Source organism: Cupressus sempervirens, chromosome 5, assembly GCF_028749045.1.
Source record: "Cupressus sempervirens isolate cs-2001-9-10 chromosome 5, ASM2874904v1, whole genome shotgun sequence".
Taxonomy (NCBI): Eukaryota; Viridiplantae; Streptophyta; class Pinopsida; order Cupressales; family Cupressaceae; genus Cupressus; species Cupressus sempervirens.
Window position 1 is genome coordinate 272134381 of NC_143122.1, and position 13409 is coordinate 272147789.

General features: G+C 33.4%; 1 long non-coding RNA gene across 1 annotated transcript in view; it reads left to right on the top strand.

The window, feature by feature from the left end:
- The window catches only part of LOC149555615 (uncharacterized), an 86771-nt gene extending 77398 nt beyond the window's left edge, over window positions 1–9373 (top strand). Inside the window, exon 3 of the long non-coding RNA XR_016365330.1 lies at window positions 9137–9373. This is a non-coding gene — a long non-coding RNA (uncharacterized LOC149555615). The remainder of the gene's footprint in view (window positions 1–9136) is intronic.
- Window positions 9374–13409: the final 4036 nt, after the last annotated feature.

The window sequence follows — 13409 nt, forward strand, 5'->3', positions numbered from 1 at the left end:
GTGAAGAGGAACAAGTATCAAGAGTCCTAATGGTAAGCCTTCAAGACCCTTGGTTTTCAAATATTGCTTATTTCCTTACTTATGGAGAATCCCCAATGGACTAACCTATAAGAAGAGAAGAAATCTTAGAACCAAGTCTACTAAGTATATCATTTATGATGACCAATTGTTAAAAAAGGTGATTGGTGGCACATTCCAAAGATGTGTAGATAAACCTTAGTAGGAAAGGTTGCTCAAAGCATTCCATGATGAAGCTTATGGTGGGCATTACTCTTGTATATTCACAACATATAAGATTGAGGCAATGTTAATATTGGATAGGTATGTATAAGGATTCCTACAAATGGGTAGCCCAATGTGAAAAGTGCAAGTTGTTCACTGATTAACCTTAGTTGGTTGCCTTGCCTCTAAGACTAGTAGTCATAGAAGGCCCCTTTCAGTAGTGGGGAATTCATTTTATTGGCCAAATTAATCGCTCCTCCTCTTCTGGACATTCATATATTATTACTACTACAAACAACTTTACTAAGTGGGTGGAAGCAAAGCCAACTAAGAGAACCACCTCTCGAGTTGTCTATGAATTCATGAAAGAAAATATCCTTGTAAGATTTGGTGTCCCACTGAAGTTGGTCATGGACAACACTAAATATTTCTCTTCAACATAAATTTTTGAGTTATGCTATTATAATAGTATCCACCTTAGTCACTCTTCAAATTAATTCCCTCGGGGAAATGGTCTAGCAGAATCAAGCAACAAGAATTTAGTCAATACCATGAGAAAGCTTGTCTCTGACAAACAGAAGAATTGGCACAAGAAGCTCCATGAAGCTCTTTGGGTAGATAGGTTAACACCTAAGAGGGCCATTCGTATTTCCCCATTTGAGCTAGTATATGGAGTTGAGGCTAATCTTTCCCTTCCATTGGATCTATCAGTCGACAAGTTACAACAAACAATTGAAGACCCTATATTTTAGAGTGGTCTAGAAAAACAAATAATGTACCTAACCAAGCTAGAAGAGGAGCATGAAAAGTTGGTTGACCACATCATAGAGCATCATAAGCATGTGAAGAGATTCTTTTAAAAAAAGAGAAAGGCCAAGAAAATTCATGAAAGATGATATAGTCTTATTGTGGGATAAGAGACATGAACCCAAAGCTAAGCACCATAAATTTGATTCTCTTTGGAAAGGTCACTTCAAAATTATGCAAGTGAATCAGAATAATTCTTTCATACTTTCCTATCCCACTGGTGAGGTTCTGCAACTTTCCTATAATTGCCAGGACCTAAAATTGTATCATTTACACAGTTGAAAGTAGGTAACCCCTACAGTTAGAGTTAGTCTAGGTAGTTTTCCTTCTTGCTGAGTGCTTTCATTTAGCTTCTTGTTTTCCTAGTTTAGCTTCCTTTCTATTGTGTGTTTAATTTAGTTGTTATCCCTATATTTTATCATTTTGGCTATGCAAAACTAGATATTCTAGGTCCCTTCTTAGACATTCTCATGCCGAAGTCCCTAAGATAGAGCTAGCTATTGGTGTACTTGAGGTCTTCCCAATTTTGAGCTCCTAAGTGAATGGTAATCCAATGCAAAATATGTCAAGTCAAGTCTATATTTCCATTAGGATGGCTTTTCTTCTCATCTACCCCTGTGAGCCTACCCATGCAGGAAATGGAGCAATTCAAGCGCTATCATTCAGATAGGTGATTCTAGGATGGGTGGGCAAGTGTCAAGCTTTTCCTACGATGAGAAGAAATCTAAATGAGCTCTATTGATACATCTATCCATGCTCAAAACCTTCTTTAAGTGAAGAATAAATTCTATGTACAACAGAGGAAAAGATTCCATGAAGATCCAGAGCCAGAGTGATGAAGAAGCAACCATTTGAACAAAGAGATCATGAAAAGAAAAGATATATGTTGGTGATTTTGGGCCATTGATGTGATCAGAGAAATGGTCTAGATCAAATCGTGATCAGGTAGGTGGGGAGAAAAAAAGTCAAATATCATATAAGTAAGGATTTGTGTGACTAAGCATTGAAGAAGTCAAATCTCTAGTAATAAAGATCCACATGGAAGTAGAACCATAGCGAGCCAAGTGAAGTAGTTAATAAGAAATTGAATCTAATGATCCTTACTTTATCCCTTTAGCCAGATGTAAACTCTTTAATCTTCACAGTGTAGCGGGAGCCGTAGATCTCCTTCCACCTAGTAAGTTGTAGGCCTAGATCATCAATTCATTCCAATCATCTAACAAAGCTAAGATCAAATGACCCTAGTCCATTTTGGGCCTAAATATTGAAGGACAATTTTTGTTTAGAAAAGTTAATGTTAGCGCTTGCCACATAGTCAAAGAGGAAGTCACAAAATTATGCCTAACAGTTAAGCATAGACAGGGCATCAAGTCGACCACTATTAGATGGATCCTTGATCAATGAATCTCGCTATGTCATTGTGAAAAGTTGCAAGTCCTTTAGCCAAATAGACATAGCGACATTATGATGTGTGTCCAATGGTACTTGGCAGCTACAGTGGCACTCAAAAACAAATTCAGCCACACATAGACCTCAAGATCAATGATCATTGTTATGTCATTATAGAAACTTGCAAGGTTTTTAGTTATAGAGACATAATGACAACGTTCCACATGTCCCACTCCAAATAAATATTGGGCCAATTTTGGGCAACAACTATCTTGTATTCACATATTCTCTAGAAAGAGGACATGTGGCATACTTGACATAACACCGATTATGGAATTCACATCCTTAAAAAGTGTTACACACCATTTGATCAACAAAGATCAAATGGTCCTTGTCATGTTTCAAGCCTAAATGTTGAACAACAAAAAGTTTTGGAGAAGGTCTATAGAATAATGACACTTGTCCACACTCAAATCCATTTTGGGCCAAAAATTAAAAGGATAAAAAATTTACTTGTGAGCGAAAACTGTAGATTCATATTATAAAGGCAAAGAGCTTGTGTAATCGTGGTTGTAGATTTTAAGGAAATCAATAACAGTCGCAAAATAGTTGAAAAGATAAATGCTCCTAGAGAAAATAGAGTAATACCACATGGGGGTGTGGACCTTGCTTATTAACATGCAATTTCCAATCAAAATGCGAGGACTCAATCGTGGTCATTGATCTGGATTAATCATGGCTATCCATTTTCTTAGGGAAGGAATAATAAAGTTAAAGGCCCAGTCCAAGCACAAAGACCAATCTTGATCATTGATTTGGTAACTGGAGATGGTACATTGGTGACTTAGATTTAAAATTAGAAAATTGGCTAGAAATATGAAATGGAAAAGGTGGTACGAAGGCTTTTGTTGAAACAGTAAGGGAAAATGAAGCATTTTGAGCACATTCTAGAACGACGGTGAATTGCAAAAGCCATGGAGAATGCTAGAGGTTAATAAGGAATATCATGCTATCAAACCCAGAGTCAGGAACATTACCAAAACCATGTAATGATGCCAGACTATTAAGGTTTTGAGGTTTTTTGACTACTTTTGCTTTCTTTCTTTCATGTATCAAATTGTAACTGATGAATTCATAACTAGCCAGTTCTAAAGGGCCTATAAATGTAACTTTTTGGGAAGTAAATAAGATTGGCAAAAATTTTATGTGGGAAAACCTGTGTAGTTAGGAATACTACGTGAGACTTTGTGCCTAAATTTTGATTATGTCAATCATGTTAGTTTAGTTTTAGTTCTTGCATGGTCTTTGAAATGAAATGTGCTATTAACGGAAACTGTAGGATTTAACACAAACTGGGTTTTGTTGCTTTCTTTCCAATGGTTATATGACTTATCACCATCACTCATAGTATTTTTGTATTTCCTCTATTCCATGCAAGCTAGTTTCATGTGCATTTTCATGGTTGTATGAGAAGTTTGGAATTGGGATAATATTAGGTGTTGAGTAGGAAGCAAACGGTTGTTGTGGAATCTTAGTAACTTGGGTAATCTGGGTATTGTTTAGTTAATCACACTTTCTCTCCTTATGCAGTGTGCATCAGTAGCTAGTCTTTCATTTTGGCATCTCACCTTCAACATATAGAATAGACTACATTTTAGGTATTAGAAGAGCTTAAAATTTACTCATATACATTCATAGTTATGGAGGTTGTGAATCATCATCTAAAATTCGCTTGGATTGCTTGAAGTGTTGAGAAATCTAGTCATACCTCTTCTTCTCTCTAGTCAAGAGCATAGCCCTAGATATTGTTGATCTACTAAAAACAATATTCATTGCAAATCTTTGCACACAAGGGAGTTGTACCTTTCAATTCAGGGGTCCTTGATAGAGCACCTACATTGACCCATTGTGTTTCTAACTACTTTGTCTTTCACTACATTGGGCACATTAAGAATCAAGGTATAAACCAAAATCGAAGGAAGAAGAATTGTTAACCAACACATTTATATTGGTTAGCATTGTAAAAAGTGGCGAAGGAGCTAGGCACGAACATGTTGCTAGCAAGTTCCTGTCATCACAGTGTGGAAGCAGAAAGAATATTGTGACTCCATGGAAGACCATGGTGATGTAAGATTTTTGCATCATAATAAAGACATTGATATTGTGAGTTTGTAGATCTGAAGATGTAGCCAGAGTTTGGTGAACTATGAAATCAAACCCTTTGTCTCTTGTTCTTTTTGATGCATGTTTTTGTCTACTTGGTTATTTTTCACATTTAGAAGTATTATTTTCTCAATTCACAAGCAACATCAGTATTGATCTTCATTTTAAATCTGTATCCTAGTGAATCTTAAAATTATAAGTGATTCATAACAAGGAGTTTATAGATCATTGTGTCACCTATTGAACTTAGACACACACATATAATTATAAATGTCAAATTTTTGGATGAAATGAAATGCAACTAAGGATGACAAATGCAACCCTTTTTTGAGGATTTAAAAATGTAGATCCAAGGATATAAAAATTAACCTATAGTTTTGTGATTCTGAAAATTTAGAAAGCCTTAGGAATACAAACCTATGGATATAGCACTAAAAGACTGAGAATAAACTAAGAGCTTAAAGGATCAAAGGGATAAAATAATGGTAATTGATAGAAGTCACATCCATCACTAGATTGATGGGCTAGATTTTTAACTTATTGTTGGTGATAAAGAAAATGTTAGACAAGGTCTAGATCTCGAAATCAATAACTTAGGTGTGATCTAAGACTCATTTTTTGGGTATTTTCAAAAATCTGATTTTGGGATATAAATACAAGCCAAATAATTGCCCTATGGAATAAAAATTCCATCATATGAAAGATTCAAGTCTTAAGTATGAAAAATCTATTTGGAATGAAAATTTTAAGACTTTAGAAAATGATATTCAAATAATACTGCAAAGTGTGCTCTAAGGTGACACATTTATTTTTCATTGACAAAAAAAATCTTTCAAAGTGTCCAACACTTTTCTTTTGGTTTTTTAATGAATAAATTTGAGTCTTCAATGTGTTTGATCAGTTTGTTGTGACAAGTTATTCTAAATGCTAATTGAGTTTTTCATTTATTTAGAAATGCTATGTAAGACACATCAAAGAGAATAGCTATTTGACTATGAAAAGTTAGAGTAAGAACTAGGGCCAAACCTCATCCCATGTTTGAATTTACTAGTCATGACATTTGGAAATTCTTACATAAGAAGCACAATCTAGGTTGGAAAGTCAATACTGGTTGTTGGAGCTCTTACACTAACATAATAGAACTAGTTGCATTCATTATTAAAACAACAAAGGGGACAATTGTGCAACAAGTCAAACTAATTGCTTTCATTATTAAAACAACTTTGCAACTATCAATAACTAAAATTTTATTTATGTGTTTTGATTTAAACCCTATTTATGACTAAGTCCAGTTTGTAGGATTTATACACCCTCTTAATTAGACTATATGCAATTTTAGTTCATTAAAAATACTTTAATAAACTAATTTGAATAATTTATTAATAATAAAATGGGATTCATTACATGTCAAAATAGAAATCTCTATGCTGCACACAAAGTAGAAAACCAAAATTCTTGCATGATTTAACAAATTAGATTAGAAAACACACATGCAAAGATGAACCAACATAGGAAAAATGCATATAAAATAAAATAATTGCATAGAAAATAGAATCAACTACATAGTAATAAGGTTGTAGGATTTATTTGTAAGATTTATCCACCCTCTTAATTAGACTAGATGAAATTTTAGCTCATTAAAAACACTTTAATCAACTAATTTGAATAATTTAGTAAAAGTAAAATGTGATTCATTACATGTCAAAATAGAAATCTCTACGTTGCACACAAAGTAGAAAACCAAAATTCTTGCAGGATTTAACAAATTAGATTAGAAGACATAGCTTGGCTAATCAGAGCCTTAACATAATTAAAGGTCTAAATGATAACATCATTTAGTTGCACGGGATGATGGAGGAAAATAAAAAGGGGAAGGAAGATAAGGACATAGAGAGAACTGGGGTGATCAAGGAGGAGGTGTCGTTGCAGGGGGAGAGCCTAAACACAAAAAGGAGAGTGGAAAAGAGAAAGAGGGAAGAGGAGGCTTCTCCAGATGATACTCACTTGAAGGCCAACAAGGATGCGGTGAAGGAAGAGATGGAGTTAAAGAAACAAGAGCTAGCTAAAGATCTTGTCCCCTGATCACTTCTCCTGGTTTTTGCTTGTTCCCTAGCTTTTGGCCTTTTGGTTTTTGTTTTTGTTTGTTGGTTGGGTCAGGCCTATTGTTTTATCTATTGCTTGGTAGCTAGACCTAAACTGTTAGTTCTTTATTATGTTGATAACTGGTGGGTTTCAGGAACCCCTATAAAAAACCTATTTTAATTAATCAAAAACAAATTATATTAGAAAACATACATACGAAGATGGACCAACAAAGGGAAAATTCATATAAAATAAAACAATTGCATAGAAAATAGAATCGACTGCATAGTAATAAGTTGTAATTCTTGAACATTGGACTTCAATTGCACAATTATAGTGAAAAATTACACATTATCCTAGTTCAATTGCTTAGGAAACATATCAATGGCTTCTTACATTCTTACAAATACAAAAGCTCACAAATTCATCATTTAGAGAGTTTCACGATGGGTTCACAAAAAATGTAGATCAAGAAATTGGAGTGAAAAAAACAAAATAAAAATCCAACCATGAAAGTCATGATATGTGTTATTAACCTAACCTAACCAATAAAATTTTCAAAATAGAATGCATACAATAAATAAACCAACCAAATCCTAAGCATCCATTTGACATAATTTTATTATTTCTTCTATTCTGTGATTTGATGTTGCTCTCAAAATGAAGTTGTGTAAACTCAACAAGAATCACAAGAAAATTTGATATGATAATAACATAACAAAAATTAAAGACTAATTGTTTTCGAATATAAGGGAGTTGATTGTAATTTATAGATTTTCATAACAATTCTAAGAATGAGCTTGATTGACAATCAACAACTATTATCCCTTGAGAGAGTGAGTTGATTGAAAGAAAGTGAGAAAGTTCCATTTGCAAGTGGAAGGGGAAATTAAAGTTAGTAGGAGTTAACTATTGAGGAGAGTGGATAGAGAGGAATGAGAAGTGAAAGTGAAATTAAAGGAAATTAGATGATCTGAAGTTAGAAGTAGAGTGAATTAATAGATTTATTAATCCATCAATAATTAGTTCCTCCCTTTAAGGTAGGAGACTATAGTTTTCACTATCTTGTCTAGTATTAGTTGAATTCTTAGAAAATGGGCTCATGATTTTTTTTGCTTAAATCTATAGTTGTTTAGAAATGTTGTAATTTTATATAGATATTAAATTGAAATTGCATTTTACCTATTGATTGAAGCTATTTTTTTTCTCAAGTAGTCTTTTATTTTTTCATAGAAATTTCACAAAAATTATTAAAAGTGCAACTGACATTTATCAACAAAGCAACATGTCCATCATGCATAACATGGGATCTCCATTTTATCCACCTGTCCATTTATGATTGCGTTCTATATAATGATTGCAGAGGAAGTAACTTGTTTGAAAGAATTCATTTGCATGTGTTGGCGTGGAAGTAAAATGAAGAAGTTGGGATATTGATTCGTGTAAAATTGAAGAACCTACTTTTAATTATTCTATTAAATAGTGGCAACTATGTGGAAACCTAATAATGCTTCTCTTAGAAAATTGAAATCTCTGTATAAGTTGAAATAAAATGAAATAGAAAACAAATATTTCTTCTATGTTTCTTCTATTTGTGTGCTTCATCTCTGCTAGAACTTGTTCAGGTGCCTTGTTGAGCATGATGTCACGGTACTAGCAGTGCTGACCATTGAATCCACAGGGGACTAGCTTTTCATTGTCATTTATTTCATTTGATAGTTTGTTATCAATATGCAGCTTCATTGTGCTACACAAACTTGACACAAACTAGTTTTTTTCTCGCCTGTGTCTTGCTATAGAAACAATGTGATTATATGTTGTCTTAACTTATTTATTTATTTTATAATTTTTTGGATTCTTTTGTTCTATAGAGTTTTAATGTGGATTTTCACTAGTCCTTTGTGCTCTATGAAACTAATATACTTGTATAGTTAAATCATAATATGGCTACATTCAATCATTGTTTGCTAGAATCAATAACCAGACAAGTTTTTACACTGAATGGTAGGAGCTGGATTTTTATTCTCTGGAAATAATCAGTATTAGTGTGAACATTCATTTGTGAATAAATTATGTGGACTCTTTTTTTTCCTAAATGGGTATGGTAGAAAATCTTGATTTAACTGAGTAAAAAATCTTGATTTAATTTAAATATATCCATCTTTGTAGACATGAAAATTGAGAGTAGGTCAGCTTGAATTCTTATTTTTGTTTGGTTTGTTCCTCTAGCTATTCCTCCAGTTTCACAAGAAACAAATTCAAATATTTGAGCATAGAGATACAAAATCTGAAAGCATATACAAGAACAAAGGAATGTGCAAAGGCACTTTCAAAGAGTCCAAACAAAGAAGAAGTTTTAGCTATTTTAATGAATTCTGAGCAGCATGGCTACGCAAATTGTTCTTAATTTTTTATAGATTTACACAATGACTTGTATTTCATAGCTTAGTTTTGAGTGATCCCTTGGTTGCAGATTTCCTCTTGGGGCTATCCAAATAATAGTGATAACATAGATTCCCAAGAGTTTAGGGGTGAAGAATTTCTTGGGGTGGCTCATAATTACAACAATGGTATCAACATTGGTTTTAATTGTATTCTTCTTCAGTCTCAACTACAACTTGTGAAGAGATAACAATTGCAGATAGTACAAAAGAAGGCATTTATCTGTAGCTAGAAATTGTATTATGGATCACTTCTTATGATTATTAGTCCCTGCTTAGGAACTAATGTTCCTAGTTTTCGTGTTGAATTAATTTTTGGAGTTCGAAAAATCAAAAATCATAAAATTTCATGTATGTTTATTTTAAAATTAATTTTTCTGTGGAAATTTCAAAATTTTGATTGGTCAATGATGATTTTGCTTGGATTTTAGCATTTTAATAAATGAAATTGAAAAAGAATAGACATGAATTAAATGCAGTGCATAAAACTGACAGGAATACAAAAGTGAGCGGAACTCTGTTGTCTTTCAATGTGGATGCCAGGTATTTGCTGTGGAAATTTGAGATTTTACCATCACAAAAAAATTTGATGCTAGAAATTTTTGTCGAAATTTGCTATTTTGTGCATGAACAATTTTTTTTAGTCAAGGCCACTTTTAATAAGGACGATTATTCTTGCAGCATACTGAAATCTGATGTAACAATGGTGTTGAATTATTATTTTTTAAATGAGCCCATGGCCTTTTATTGCAAATCGAAAAGCCAAAACATTGAAACGACAATGTAGGATTTACGCTAAATATGGGATCAGTATAGGACTAGAGTAATCTAATTAGAACTGAAGTATAGAGTTTAAAAATTATTTCCCTTTTCTAAATTGGGAGAATTTGAATTATAATTAGAATGAAAAATTTATGTATTGTTTATCAAATTTTTAATAGAAAAATATGTATAAATAATTTAAATGAAAGAAAATTGTATATAAATTTCTTAAAGGATTTTGTTCTATTTTAGTTGAATTTATGCAAAGATATAGTTTGAAATAATTTTGTAATAGAAATCAATTTGAATTTTTTTTTTATTAAATTTGATCATGACTTATATTCTTAAATCTGATATATTTACTCTTTTTGTTTTTATTACTAATTACCTTCACTCTTTTCCATTATATTTTTTGTTTTGATTTTTTAAATTTTAATATCTTTCATTTAGTATTCATTTAGTTTCATGACAAAAATACAATTAAATTTTATTAATTTTGTATAGCTGTTGGAATTATGATATATTTGTCATTAGTGCAAACACTTATTCAGTTCTGAATGCTTACTGAGCTCATCACTTAGTCTACAGTATATACCAAGCATTCAGTAGTTACCTTATAAGTTTAGTAGGTAAACAGTTCTCACCGAGCATTCCAGAGGTTACCGAGTGAATTGGCAGTTCAGTAGTGTTCACCAAGCAAAGCAAGGTAAATGAAGAACTCAGTGTTCACTGAGCAAAGCAAGGTAAATAAAGAACTTAGTGTTCACCGAGAAAACCAAGGTAAATGAAGAACTTAGTGTTCACCGACAAAACCAAGGTAAATGAAGAACTCAGTGTTCACCGAGCAAAGCAAGGTAAATAAAGAACTTAGTGTTCACCGAGCAAATCAAGGTAAATGAAGAAATCAGTGTTCACCGAGCAAACCAAAGTAAACGAAGAACTCAATAATCACCGAGCAAAGAAAGGTAAATGAAGAACTCAGTGTTCACCAAACACAGGAAGGTAAATGAAGGACTCAGTGTTCACCGAGCACAAGCAAGAAGTTAGCTTTTACCGAGTGACACTATATCTACTGAGTCACCAATGGTTACTGAGTCCCAAGTAGTATTGTGTGGCTAGTATGAACCGTGCCTCTACTTATACCAAGTGCATGATGATGTTGAGTAATATAGTAGATGCCGAGTATCAGAAGTGTTGGGTGATGCGACGCGCTCCCCTGCCCACAGGTGGTTAATTATGTGGTGTTCCATGTTCACTAACAGTCATGGCTTTTGGTGCAATGGTAAATGGGCCCAAAAATTGGTATCAGAGCCTGGTTTTGGCCTGGTCATGGGTTCAAATCTCCCCGGTGCCTTCCCGACCCGCGTAAGCACCTGGTATGCGCGTCGAGTGGGAGATTGTTGGGTGATGCGATGCGCTCCCCTGCCCACAGGTGGTTAATTATGTGGTGTTCCATGTTCACTAACAGTCATGGCTTTTGGTGCAACGGTAAATGGGCCCAACAAGAAGGTCACCAAGTCAGCTTGAGGAACACGAGTTTTCTACTATCTGGTGAACTCAGTAATGTTTTGTTCACTTATGTTTTAGCCAACCTTGTAATTGTAAATATTGGAATGGTATATATGAAATGTATGATATCATTTGTAGAATGGTATGATGTGTAGAAATAAGAGTAATATTTACATATGAAGAAGGCATTTTGAGAAAAGTGAAAGAAAATCAGCAGCAGAATAAAAGGGAATACAACAAGGTCAACATAGGAGCAAAAAAGTTATACCTATCACATCAGGTGATCAATGCAACAAGGATCTTATTAGCAAATAGTTGTAGATAGATCCACTGCTTCATCCTAACAGGTGAATCAGTTCATAAATCCTTTAACTGGGTGGACCTAACAGTCTTTTTGTAAATCTCCTAACAGAGTGCATACTTCACTGTATGTTTGTAAATCCTCTAACAGGGTGGATCTAGCAGTCCTACTTGCTCCTAACAGGGAAGATCACCAGAAGTGATCATTGTAAGCCTTAACAGGCCAACTTTATATTGTAGTATTGAAGTTTTGTGGGTATCATCCCCACCCCAGTTTTACTTTCTATTTTGGAAGGTTTTTGGATCACCAAATCTCCGTGTACATGTGCAATGAATGTTTGTTTCTTCAGTTATGCAGTAGTTTAGATGAATGAATGGTGAATGGTTAAAATGCTGAATAGGATAAAAGTTTTATAAGTTACTAATTCACCCCTCCCCTCTCAGTAACCTACCTTATCTTGAGTATTTCCAACAATTGGTATCAGAGCTTTGTGGTTCTCAGGATAAAGTTTGACAGCTTGAGCAAAGATCAAGAACAATGGAGATATTCAGACTTGACAAATCTATTGAAAATGAAAAGCTAGATCTGGAAATGGCCATGGCTCAACTCAAAGAAGCAAAGGAGCATCTTTCTCAATCTCTAAAAAGAAGGAAGGAACTTGCAAGACAAATGAATGATCATCAGTATGTTGAAGAAAAGATTGAAGACCTTTTACCATCAAGCAATTCAAATGAAGCTAATGAAGCAATCAAGGAACTCCTAGCTAAAAATGGTTCTCTGCAAGAAGAAGTAAGGAAGCTTAAAAGAGAACAAGAAATCCAATCCATCAGGCTATGTGAATTGGAACAGAGAAACAAGGCAAATGAAGACCTGGAGGTAAGAAATAATCAATTCCTTTAGCATGAAAATCTTGTAGGTCAACTATCTAACACAAATGAAGAAGTTATGAATCTAAGATCTGAGAATGAAAGTTTAAGAAATGATTTAATCATTGAAAGAAAAATCAATGCAAGCTTACAAAGTGATCTAAGATTTGAGAGACAAATCAATGAAAACTTGGAAAATGACTTAATCACTGAAAGGAAAGTCACTGAAAGAATGATGAAATCTCAAACAGACATCAACCAATTGAATCAACAACATGAGCGAGTTATCCCACTTTCCTAGTTTCGATCGAAACTAGGTGGATAGTTTCGATCGAAACTATGTAAGTGATTTGCTAACTGCATGGTTAAACCACCAATAGTTTCGATAGAAACTAAGAAATTTTGTTTCTATCGAAAGTTTGTAAAATAGTTTCGATAGAAACTAAGTTTCTATCGAAACTAGCTAGTTAGAAGCCCCCATGAATAGTTTGAAGTTTTTTCAATGATTTCCTTTCTTCGGAGCTGAATTACCAGGTCCAAATGGAGCACTAAAGACCTAAAATTGTACATGATTGAAGTACTCTGAACTAGCTTTCTAATGACTATGAATTTGGTGCTTTTCAAAATTTTTAGGTATATATTTTTTAACATGAATTAAATATAGGTTTATTATAAAAAATAAACTAAGATATTCAACGCTCATGGAAAAATAGTAAATATAAAAATAAATTTTTTGAAAAATAAGTACGGTCTCCGTATTTGAGTCACCTTTCAATCAAATTTTACTTTTTAAAAATTGGGTAAATATATAATAAGTTACATGTGTCAAAAGCCACGTATGTCTAAATTAGTTTTATGCCAACTTTA